Source organism: Ranitomeya variabilis, chromosome 3 (assembly GCF_051348905.1).
Source record: "Ranitomeya variabilis isolate aRanVar5 chromosome 3, aRanVar5.hap1, whole genome shotgun sequence".
Classification (NCBI taxonomy): Eukaryota; Metazoa; Chordata; class Amphibia; order Anura; family Dendrobatidae; genus Ranitomeya; species Ranitomeya variabilis.
In genome coordinates, this window is record NC_135234.1 from 101,242,676 (window position 1) to 101,254,730 (window position 12,055).

The 12,055-nt window shown below is 46.9% G+C and overlaps 1 protein-coding gene across 2 annotated transcripts in view; it reads left to right on the plus strand.

Moving 5' to 3' along the window:
- The window catches only part of LOC143815329 (3 beta-hydroxysteroid dehydrogenase type 7-like), a 116,440-nt gene that overhangs the window by 87,372 nt on the left and 17,013 nt on the right, over positions 1 to 12,055 (plus strand). The gene's annotated exons all lie outside the window — the stretch shown is intronic.

The following is a 12,055-nucleotide window of genomic DNA, read 5'->3' on the forward strand; positions in this document are numbered from 1 at the left end:
GCTTTATTCAGTTGAGGACAACACCAGGCAGGGGCAGACAGACACCTTTAGTAGGCCGGAACAGCCAATGGCATTTTTAAAAATGGTAATTTGGAACAGAAGGTAGAAGCTCAGCTTTATTCAGTTGAGGACAACACCAGGCAGGGGCAGACATTGACCTTTAGTAGGCCGGAACAGCCAATTGCATTTTTAAAAATGGTAATTTGGAACTGAAGGTTGAAGCTCAGCTTTATTCAGTTGAGGACAACACCAGGCAGGGGCAGACAGACACCTTTAGTAGGCCGGAACAGCCAATTGCATTTTTAAAAATGGTAATTTGGAACTGAAGGTTGAAGCTCAGCTTTATTCAGTTGAGGACAACACCAGGCAGGGGCAGACAGACACCTTTAGTAGGCCGGAACAGCCAATTGCATTTTTAAAAATGGTAATTTGGAACTGAAGGTTGAAGCTCAGCTTTATTCAGTTGAGGACAACACCAGGCAGGGGCAGACAGACACCTTTAGTAGGCCGGAACAGCCAATTGCATTTTTAAAAATGGTAATTTGGAACTGAAGGTTGAAGCTCAGCTTTATTCAGTTGAGGACAACACCAGGCAGGGGCAGACAGGCACCTTTAGTAGGCCGGAACAGCCAATTGCATTTTTAAAAATGGTAATTTGGAACTGAAGGTTGAAGCACAGCTTTATTCAGTTGCAGCTTCTTGGCAATAATATAAAGAAGACGAGACAGGACAACACTCGTTGGATGCCATATCTGTGTTTTCACTGGAAAAAAAACTGTCATTTAACTACTTGTAGGAGAAAGTTTTTGTAGCTGGAGGCCACTTTTTGTATTGTACCAGTTTTTGGTTGTATGTTTGGAACTGAAGGTTGAAGCTCAGCTTTATTCAGTTGAGGACAACACCAGGCAGGGGCAGACAGACACCTTTAGTAGGCCGGAACAGCCAATTGCATTTTTAAAAATGGTAATTTGGAACTGAAGGTTGAAGCTCAGCTTTATTCAGTTGAGGACAACACCAGGCAGGGGCAGACCCCTTTAGTAGGCCGGAACAGCCAATTGCATTTTTAAAAATGGTAATTTGGAACAGAAGGTTGAAGCACAGCTTTATTCAGTTGCAGCTTCTTGGCAATAATATAAAGAAGACGAGACAGGACAACACTCGTTGGATGCCATATCTGTGTTTTCACTGGAAAAAAAACTGTCAGTTAACTACTTGTAGGAGAAAGTTTTTGTAGCTGGAGGCCACTTTTTGTATTGTACCAGTTTTTTGTTGTATGTTTGGAACTGAAGGTTGAAGCTCAGCTTTATTCAGTTGAGGACAACACCAGGCAGGGGCAGACACCTTTAGAAGGACGGAAAAGCCAATTTTTTTAAAAACAGCAGTTAATCTGAGCCAGAAGGTAGAAGCTCAGCTTTATTCAGTTGAGGCCAACTTGAATTAGGGACTGCAGACAGACTTTGCAGGCTGTCCCCTGTGTGGACCATGCATCCAATACATTAACCCATTGAGCCACAAAGGACACGTAACCTTCCGTGGCCAGGCCTACAGGTCCATGTGTCTGTTGTCAGGTATACCTTTGGACTGACAAATTGACAGAATGCAAGGACAATGCGGTCTTTAACATGCAGGTGGAGGGGTGGGATGGCTTTTCTCGCAAAAGAATTGTCAACTGGGTAGCTCATAGCGTGGTATATCGTAGTTCATCCTGGCTTTATTAATATTAAATTAAATTTAAAAATAGGCTCTATGCACTTTATAATTGGTTCCAGGGGTACACGGGCAGCAGTGGTCTGGTCAGTGGAGGCCTAGTGGAAGGAGGGACCGCAGACAGGCTTCGAAGGCCTAACATAATTAAATTGGGCTGGCTGTAGGCACTTTATTATTAGTTACAGGGGTACACGGGCAGCAGTGGTCTGGTCAGTGGAGGCCTAGTGGAAGGAGGGACCGCAGACAGGCTTCGAAGGCCTAACATAATTAAATTGGGCTGGCTGTAGGCACTTTATTATTAGTTACAGGGGTACACGGGCATCAGTGGTCTGGTCAGTGGAGGCCTAGTGGAAGGAGGGACCGCAGACAGGCTTCGAAGGCCTAACATAATTAAATTGAGCTGGCTGTAGGCACTTTATTATTAGTTACAGAGGTACACGGGCAGCAGTGGTCTGGTCAGTGGAGGCCTAGTGGAAGGAGGGACCGCAGACAGGCTTCGAAGGCCTAACATAATTAAATTGGGCTGGCTGTAGGCACTTTATTATTAGTTACAGGGGTACACGGGCAGCAGTGGTCTGGTCAGTGGAGGCCTAGTGGAAGGAGGGACCGCAGACAGGCTTCGAAGGCCTAACATAATTAAATTGGGCTGGCTGTAGGCACTTTATTATTAGTTAAAGGGGTACACGGGCAGCAGTAGTCTGGTCAGTGGAGGCCTAGTGGAAGGAGGGACCGCAGACAGGCTTCGAAGGCCTAACATAATTAAATTGGGCTGGCTGTAGGCACTTTATAATTGGTTCCAGGGGTACACGGGCAGCAGTGGTCTGGTCAGTGGAGGCCTAGTGGAAGGAGGGACCGCAGACAGGCTTCGAAGGCCTAACATAATTAAATTGGGCTGGCTGTAGGCACTTTTTAATTGGTTCCAGGGGTACACGGGCAGCAGTGGTCTGGTCAGTGGAGGCCTAGTGGAAGGAGGGACCGCAGACAGGCTTCGAAGGCCTAACATAATTAAATTGGGCTGGCTGTAGGCACTTTATAATTGGTTCCAGGGGTACACGGGCAGCAGTGGTCTGGTCAGTGGAGGCCTAGTGGAAGGAGGGACCGCAGACAGGCTTCGAAGGCCTAACATAATTAAATTGGGCTGGCTGTAGGCACTTTATTATTAGTTACAGGGGTACACGGGCAGCAGTGGTCTGGTCAGTGGAGGCCTAGCGGAAGGAGGGACCGCAGACAGGCTTCGAAGGCCTAACATAATTAAATTGGGCTGGCTGTAGGCACTTTATTATTAGTTACAGGGGTACACGGGCAGCAGTGGTCTGGTCAGTGGAGGCCTAGTGGAAGGAGGGACCGCAGACAGGCTTCGAAGGCCTAACATAATTAAATTGGGCTGGCTGTAGGCATTTTATTATTAGTTACAGGGGTACACGGGCAGCAGTGGTCTGGTCAGTGGAGGCCTAGTGGAAGGAGGGACCGCAGACAGGCTTCGAAGGCCTAACATAATTAAATTGGGCTGGCTGTAGGCACTTTATTATTAGTTACAGGGGTACACGGGCAGCAGTGGTCTGGTCAGTGGAGGCCTAGTGGAAGGAGGGACCGCAGACAGGCTTCGAAGGCCTAACATAATTAAATTGGGCTGGCTGTAGGCACTTTATTATTAGTTAAAGGGGTACACGGGCAGCAGTGGTCTGGTCAGTGGAGGCCTAGTGGAAGGAGGGACCGCAGACAGGCTTCGAAGGCCTAACATAATTAAATTGGGCTGGCTGTAGGCACTTTATAATTGGTTTCAGGGGTACACGGGCAGCAGTGGTCTGGTCAGTGGAGGCCTAGTGGAAGGAGGGACCGCAGACAGGCTTCGAAGGCCTAACATAATTAAATTGGGCTGGCTGTAGGCACTTTATAATTGGTTCCAGGGGTACACGGGCAGCAGTGGTCTGGTCAGTGGAGGCCTAGTGGAAGGAGGGACCGCAGACAGGCTTCGAAGGCCTAACATAATTAAATTGGGCTGGCTGTAGGCACTTTATTATTAGTTACAGGGGTACACGGGCAGCAGTGGTCTGGTCAGTGGAGGCCTAGTGGAAGGAGGGACCGCAGACAGGCTTCGAAGGCCTAACATAATTAAATTGGGCTGGCTGTAGGCACTTTATTATTAGTTACAGGGGTACACGGGCAGCAGTGGTCTGGTCAGTGGAGGCCTAGTGGAAGGAGGGACCGCAGACAGGCTTCGAAGGCCTAACATAATTAAATTGGGCTGGCTGTAGGCACTTTATTATTAGTTACAGGGGTACACGGGCAGCAGTGGTCTGGTCAGTGGAGGCCTAGTGGAAGGAGGGACCGCAGACAGGCTTCGAAGGCCTAACATAATTAAATTGGGCTGGCTGTAGGCACTTTATAATTGGTTCCAGGGGTACACGTTCAGCAGTGGTCTGGTCAGTGGAGGCCTAGTGGAAGGAGGGACCGCAGACAGGCTTAGAAGGCCTAACATAATTAAATTGGGCTGGCTGTAGGCACTTTATTATTAGTTACAGGGGTACACGGGCAGCAGTGGTCTGGTCAACGGAGGCCGATTGTAATTAGTGTCTGCCAGTTAGTAGTCCAAAACAACAACTACATGTGAATGTCTCGCATTAAAACAAAACAAAAACACTAAAGGGTGCAATCATTAGGTTCAGGGGTCGGATCCTCTGCGTTGTTTCAGACCTACTAATTTTGCGCAAAGTATTTACTGTGGTAAATAGAGGACACTGCCCCTGACTATGTTAAGTACCATCATACATGTCAACACAATGGTATTGTCAGTGGCAGGTATGGAAGGATGTCAGCGCATAGACTTAACATTGGTGGAAGTGTGAGAGATAACTGTGGAAGTGGTAGAGCAATGTTTGACCTGGGGGTGGGTGAACTCTCTTGTGGCTGGCGTTACAGGCCCAAGGCCCCTCATGTTACAACAGTGTGTCTGACGTTGGGTGCGCACCACCACCGCCAGAGACACTTTATTGTACTATGAGGAACCCAGTAGCAATGCTGTCGACCAAAAGCGAGTACACCCACCTCTTCAGACAAACAGCAGTCTCACGGGTGCTTGCGCCAAGTCGCGATACCACGGCCCCGTGTGGGGAGTTTGGCCATTTAGGGAGGTGTAAACATGTCGTATGCTGGACAATCAGCTGCAGCAAATTAGACATTAGAAAAGTAATTCACAGTAGTCCACAGGCAAGAGCTTTTCATAGGAAAGCTAGGTGTCGGCCGGGCAAGGTGGGGCAAAAGATTTCGAAATCCAGTTGTGGTTCATTTTAATGAATGTTAGATCGTCAACATTTTGGGTAGCCAGACGAGTCCTTTTTTTGGTTAATATTGAACCTGCAGCACTGAATACTCTTTCTGATAGGACACTTGCTGCCGGGCAAGCAAGCTCCTGCAATGCATATTCTGCCAATTCTGGCCAGGTGTCTAATTTTGATGCCCAGTAATCAAATGGGAATGACGGTTGAGGGAGAACATCGATAAGGGATGAAAAATAGTTAGTAACCATACTGGACAAATGTTGTCTCCTGTCACTTTCAATTGATGCAGCAGTACCTGTCCTGTCTGCGGTCATAGCAAAATCACTCCACAACCTGGTCAGAAAACCCCTCTGTCCAACGCCACTTTTTGATGTGTGCACCCCTAACACTCCTAGTCTGTTGCCCCCTTGAGCTCGTGTGAGAACGATCACGTGCGCTGTGTGCTGGGAATGCCTGAAGCAAACGGTCAACAAGAGTTGATTGTTTGGTTGCTAATATTAGTTCCAAGTTCTCATGTGGCATAATATTTTGCAATTTGCCTTTATAGCGTGGATCAAGGAGGCAGGCCAACCAGTAATCGTCATCGTTCATCATTTTCGTTATGCGTGTGTCCCTTTTTAGGATACGTAAGGCATAATCCGCCATGTGGGCCAAAGTTCCAGTTGTCAAATCTCCGGTTGTGATTGGGTGAGGGGCAGTTGCAGGCAAATCTACGTCACTTGTGTCCCTCAAAAAACCAGAACCCGGCCTTGACACGCAACCAATTTCCAGTGCCCCCGGGAAAGGTTCCGCATTAAAAATATACTCATCCCCATCATCCTCCTCGTCCTCCACCTCCTCTTCGCCCGCTACCTTGTCCTGTACACTGCCCTGACCAGACAATGGCTGACTGTCATCAAGGCTTTCCTCTTCCTCTGGTGCAGACGCCTGCTCCTTTATGTGCGTCAAACTTTGCATCAGCAGACGCATTAGGGGGATGCTCATGCTTATTACGGCGTTGTCTGCACTAACCAGCCGTGTGCATTCCTCAAAACACTGAAGGACTTGACACATGTCTTGTATCTTCGACCACTGCACACCTGACAACTCCATGTCTGCCATCCTACTGCCTGCCCGTGTATGTGTATCCTCCCACAAAAACATAACAGCCCGCCTCTGTTGGCACAGTCTCTGAAGCATGTGCAGTGTTGAGTTCCACCTTGTTGCAACGTCTATGATTAGGCGATGCTGGGGAAGGTTCAAAGACCGCTGATAGGTCTGCATACGGCTGGCGTGTACAGGCGAACGTCGGATATGTGAGCAAAGTCCACGCACTTTGAGGAGCAGGTCGGAGAACCCAGGATAAGTTTTCAATAAGCACTGCACCACCAGGTTTAAGGTGTGAGCCAGGCAAGGAATGTGTTTCAGTTGGGAAAGGGAGATGGCAGCCATGAAATTCCTTCCGTTATCACTAACTACCTTGCCTGCCTCAAGATCTACTGTGCCCAGCCACGACTGCGTTTCTTGTTGCAAGAACTCGGACAGAACTTCCGCGGTGTGTCTGTTGTCGCCCAAACACTTCATAGCCAATACAGCCTGCTGACGCTTGCCAGTAGCTGGCCCATAATAGGACAACTGGTGTGCAACAGTGTCATCTGCCGATGGAGTGGTTGGCCGACTGCGGTCTGTGGAAGAGCTGTAGCTTCTGCAGGAGGACGAGGAGGAGGAGGAGGAGGGGGTGCGAACGCCTACAGCCAACTGTTTCCTAGACCGTGGGCTAGGCACAACTGTCCCGAAATTGATGTCCCCTGTGGACCCTGCATCCACCACATTCACCCAGTGTGCCGTGATGGACACATAACGTCCCTGGCCATGCCTACTGGTCCATGCATCTGTAGTCAGGTGCACCTTTGTACTCACAGATTGCCTGAGTGCATGGACGATGCGCTGTTTAACATGCTGGTGCAGGGCTGGGATGGCTTTTCTGGAAAAAAAGTGTCGACTGGGTAGCTCGTATCGTGGTTCAGCGTACTCCATCAGGGCTTTGAAAGCTTCGCTTTCAACTAACCGGTAGGGCATCATCTCTAACGAGATTAGTCTAGCTATGTGGGCGTTAAAACCCTGTGTACGCGGATGCGAGGATAAGTACTTCCTTTTTCTAACCAGAGTCTCATGTAGTGTGAGCTGAACTGGAGAGATGGAGATCGTGGAACTTGCGGGTGTGCCGGTGGACATGGCAGACTGAGAGACGGTTGGAGACGGTATTGTTTCCGCCGGTGCCCTAGATGCAATATTTCCGCCTACAAAACTGGTGATTCCCTGACCCTGACTGCTTTTGGCTGGCAAAGAAACCTGCACAGATACTGCCGGTGGTGCGGAAAATGGTGGCCTTACAGTGACGGAAGGGATGTTGCGTTGATGACTAGCTTCATTGGCCGAGGGTGCTACAACCTTAAGGGACGTTTGGTAGTTAGTCCAGGCTTGAAAATGCATGGTGGTTAAGTGTCTATGCATGCAACTAGTATTGAGATTTTTCAGATTCTGACCTCTGCTTAAGCTAGTAGAACATTTTTGACAGATGACTTTGCGCTGATCAATTGGATGTTGTTTAAAAAAATGCCAGACTGCACTCTTCCTAGCATCGGATCCCTTTTCAGGGATTGCAGACTGAGCTTTAACCGGATGGCAACGCTGTGCTCCAACAGGTTTTGGCTTTGACACGCGTTTTGGGCCAGATAGGGGCCCGGCAGATGGAACCTGTTGCGATGTTGATGCCTGCTGCGGCCCCTCCTCCACCTCCGCTTCTGAACTACTGCTGCCTGCACCCTGTTCCCCCAATGGCTGCCAATCGGGGTCAACAACCGGGTCATCTATTACCTCCTCTTCGAGCTCGTGTGCAACTTCGTCTGTGTCACTGTGTCGGTCTGTGGTATAGCGTTCGTGGCGGGGCAACATAGTCTCATCAGGGTCTGATTGTGGATCTGTACCCTGAGAGGGCAATGTGGTGGTCTGAGTCAAAGGAGCAGCATAGTACTCTGGCTGTGGCTGTGCATCAGTGCACTCCATGTCAGAATCTACTTGTAATGGGCATGGCCTGTTAAGTGTTTCACTTTCTAAGCCAGGGACGGTATGTGTAAAGAGCTCCATGGAGTGACCCGTTGTGTCGCCTGCTGCATCCTTCTCTCTTGTTGTAGTTTTTGCTGAGGAGGACAAGGAAGCGACTTGTCCCTGACCGTGAACATCCACAAGCGACGCGCTGCTTTTACATTTACCAGTTTCAGAAGAGGAGGCAAAAGAGCTAGAGGCTGAGTCTGCAATGTAAGCCAAAACTTGCTGTTGCTGCTCCGGCTTTAAAAGCGTTTTTCCTACTCCCAGAAAAGAGAGCGTTCGAGGCCTTGTGTAGCCAGACGACGAAACTGGCTCCACAGCTCCAGACTTAGGTGGAATATTTTTATCCCCACGACCACCTGATGCTCCACTACCACTACCATCATTACCAGCTGACAATGAACGCCCACGGCCACGACCTCTTGCACCAGACTTCCTCATTGTTTTAAAAAATTAACCAAAGTAACTTTATTTGTTGCTGTCAAACAACTTACACGGTGAGCTATAACTTCAGTATGATTTCTATATCCCTTAACAGGTTGGTGAGACCACAAGGAAAATCAGGCACAATGTTACACACTCTGTTTTCTGTGGCACAAAATCACAGAGATGACACACACGCAGGACTGTCACTCAAGCACTAATGTCAATATTATTCTCCCACCTAATTTTTTTTTTTTTTTTTTTTTCTCAGGGAGACTTTAGAAACCAAATAAGATAAAATGTTTTTTTCAGGGACAATTTAGAAACCAAATACTAATAAAAAAAAATAAAAAATAAAATAGCCTTTCTATGGCCCACAATTAGAGAGAGAGAGGTGGCACACCCAGGAGTCAAGACTGGCACACAAGCTGAAAGGGCAATATTACTCTCCCACTGTTTTTTTATGTATTTTTTTTTTTTCAGGGAGACTTTAGAAACCAAATAATATTAAACAAAGCAAAAAAATAAATAGGCTTTCTATGGCCCACAATTAGAGAGAGAGAGGTGGCACACCCAGGAGTCAAGACTGGCACACAAGCTGAAAGGGCAATATTACTCTCCCACTGTTTTTTTTATGTATTTTTTTTTTTTCAGGGAGACTTTAGAAACCAAATAATATTAAACAAAGCAAAAAAATAAATAGGCTTTCTATGGCCCACAATTAGAGAGAGAGAGGTGGCACACCCAGGAGTCAAGACTGGCACACAAGCTGAAAGGGCAATATTACTCTCCCACTGTTTTTTTATGTACTTTTTTTTTTTTCAGGGAGACTTTAGAAACCAAATAATATTAAAAAAAGCAAAAAAATAAATAGGCTTTCTATGGCCCACAATTAGAGAGAGAGAGGTGGCACACCCAGGAGTCAAGACTGGCACACAAGCTGAAAGGGCAATATTACTCTCCCACTGTTTTTTTATGTTTTTTTTTTTTTTCAGGGAGACTTTAGAAACCAAATAATATTAGACAAAGCAAAAAAATAAATAGGCTTTCTATGGCCCACAATTAGAGAGAGAGAGGTGGCACACCCAGGAGTCAAGACTGGCACACAAGCTGAAAGGGCAATATTACTCTCCCACTGTTTTTTTATGTATTTTTTTTTTTCAGGGAGACTTTAGAAACCAAATAATATTAAACAAAGCAAAAAAATAAATAGGCTTTCTATGGCCCACAATTAGAGAGAGAGAGGTGGCACACCCAGGAGTCAAGACTGGCACACAAGCTGAAAGGGCAATATTACTCTCCCACTGTTTTTTTTTTTTCAGGGAGACTTTAGAAACCAAATAATATTAAAAAAAGCAAAAAAATAAATAGGCTTTCTATGGCCCACAATTAGAGAGAGAGAGGTGGCACACCCAGGAGTCAAGACTGGCACACAAGCTGAAAGGGCAATATTACTCTCCCACTGTTTTTTAATGTATTTTTTTTTTTCAGGGAGACTTTAGAAACCAAATAATATCAAACAAAGCAAAAAAATAAATAGGCTTTCTATGGCCCACAATTAGAGAGAGAGTGGTGGCACACCCAGGAGTCAAGACTGGCACACAAGCTGAAAGGGCAATATTACTCTCCCACTGTTTTTTTATGTATTTTTTTTTTTTCAGGGAGACTTTAGAAACCAAATAATATTAAAAAAAGCAAAAAAATAAATAGGCTTTCTATGGCCCACAATTAGAGAGAGAGAGGTGGCACACCCAGGAGTCAAGACTGGCACACAAGCTGAAAGGGCAATATTACTCTCCCACTGTTTTTTTATGTATTTTTTTTTTTTCACGGAGACTTTAGAAACCCAATAATATTAAAAAAAACAAAAAAATAAATAGGCTTTGTATGGCCCACTGAATGAGAGATGGCACACACAGGAGTGGCACACAAGCCCTGACTGAGGCCAATATTTTTCTCCCACTGATTGATGTAGTGTTTTTGTGTTGAGGTAGATTTTAGAACACAAATCAAGGAAAAAAATAAATAGGCTTTCTATGGCCCACTCAGTGAGAGATGGCACACACAGGGATGGCACTGTAGCAGAAATGCCAATCTTAATCTTCCACAAAAAAAAAAAAAAAAAACAGGGACTGTCCTACAATTACTATCTCCCTGCAGTAATGTAAGCCAGGTATGGCAGGCAGCAATAGGAGTGGACTGATGCACAAATTAAATAAAAAGTGTGGACAAACAAAAAAGATAGCTGTGCAGAAAGGAAGGAACAAGAGGATATGTGCTTTGAAAAAAGCAGTTGGTTTTCACAGTGGCGTACACACAGCAATACAGCTATCACGGAGCCTTCTAGGGCAGCCCAATGAGCTACAGCGCTGAGGGAAAAAAAAAATGTAGCTTCCAGTGTCCCTGCACACCGAAGGTGGTGTTGGACAGTGGAAATCGCTACAGCACAAGCGGTTTGGTGGTTAGTGGACCCTGCCTAACGCTATCCCTGCTTCTGACGAAGCGGCAGCAACCTCTCCCTAAGCTCAGATCAGCAGCAGTAAGATGGCGGTCGGCGGGAACGCCCCTTTATAGCCCCTGTGACGCCGCAGACAGCAAGCCAATCACTGCAATGCCCTTCTCTAAGATGGTGGGGACCAGGACCTATGTCATCACGCTGCCCACACTCTGCGTTCACCTTCATTGGCTGAGAAATGGCGCTTTTCGCGTCATTGAAACGCGACTTTGGCGCGAAAGTCGCGTACCGCATGGCCGACAAGCACAGGGGTCGGATCGGGTTTCATGAGACGCCGACTTAGCCAAAAGTCGGCGACTTTTGAAAATGAACGACCCGTTTCGCTCAACCCTAGTCATGGACCATTCCTGTCAGTAATTCTGCTGCTTCATATCAACAGAGCATTTCTTCCTCTTCTGTTGACGGCGCATGACTGCCAACATCATGCTATTTGACAACTGGCTCCCTACAGTTATGCATTGGCGAGCCAGATGTCAATGACATGCCACCTCAACAGAGCAAAAGAGTAGATGCTGTTCTGTCAACTTGAGATTGTCAAAAGCAGCTGAATCGTCGGCAGAACCTTGAACCTTCATGAGCCATAACAAGGAATTGTACATGAGGTTTGAGGACTTAAGGTACCTTCACACTGAGCGACTTTACAACGAGAATGACAGCGATCCGTGACGTTGCAGCGTCCTGGATAGCGATCTCGTTGTGTTTGACACGCAGCAGCGATCTGGATCCTGCTGTGATATCGTTGGTCGGAGCTAGAAGTCCAGAACTTTATTTGGTCATCAGATCGGTGCGTATCGTTGTGTTTGACAGCAAAAGCAACGATGCCTGCAATGTTTTACAATGGTAAACAGGGTAAACATCGGGTTACTAAGCGCAGGGCCGTGCTTAGTAACCCGATATTTACCCTGGTTACCATTGTAAAAGTAAAAAAAAAAAACAGTACATACTCACCTTCTGATGTCTGTCACGTCCCCTGGCGTCCACAGGGTTAAACTGCTTTCGGCAGGAGCGCTGCTAAATGCACGCGCTCCGGCCGAGAGCTTCCCTG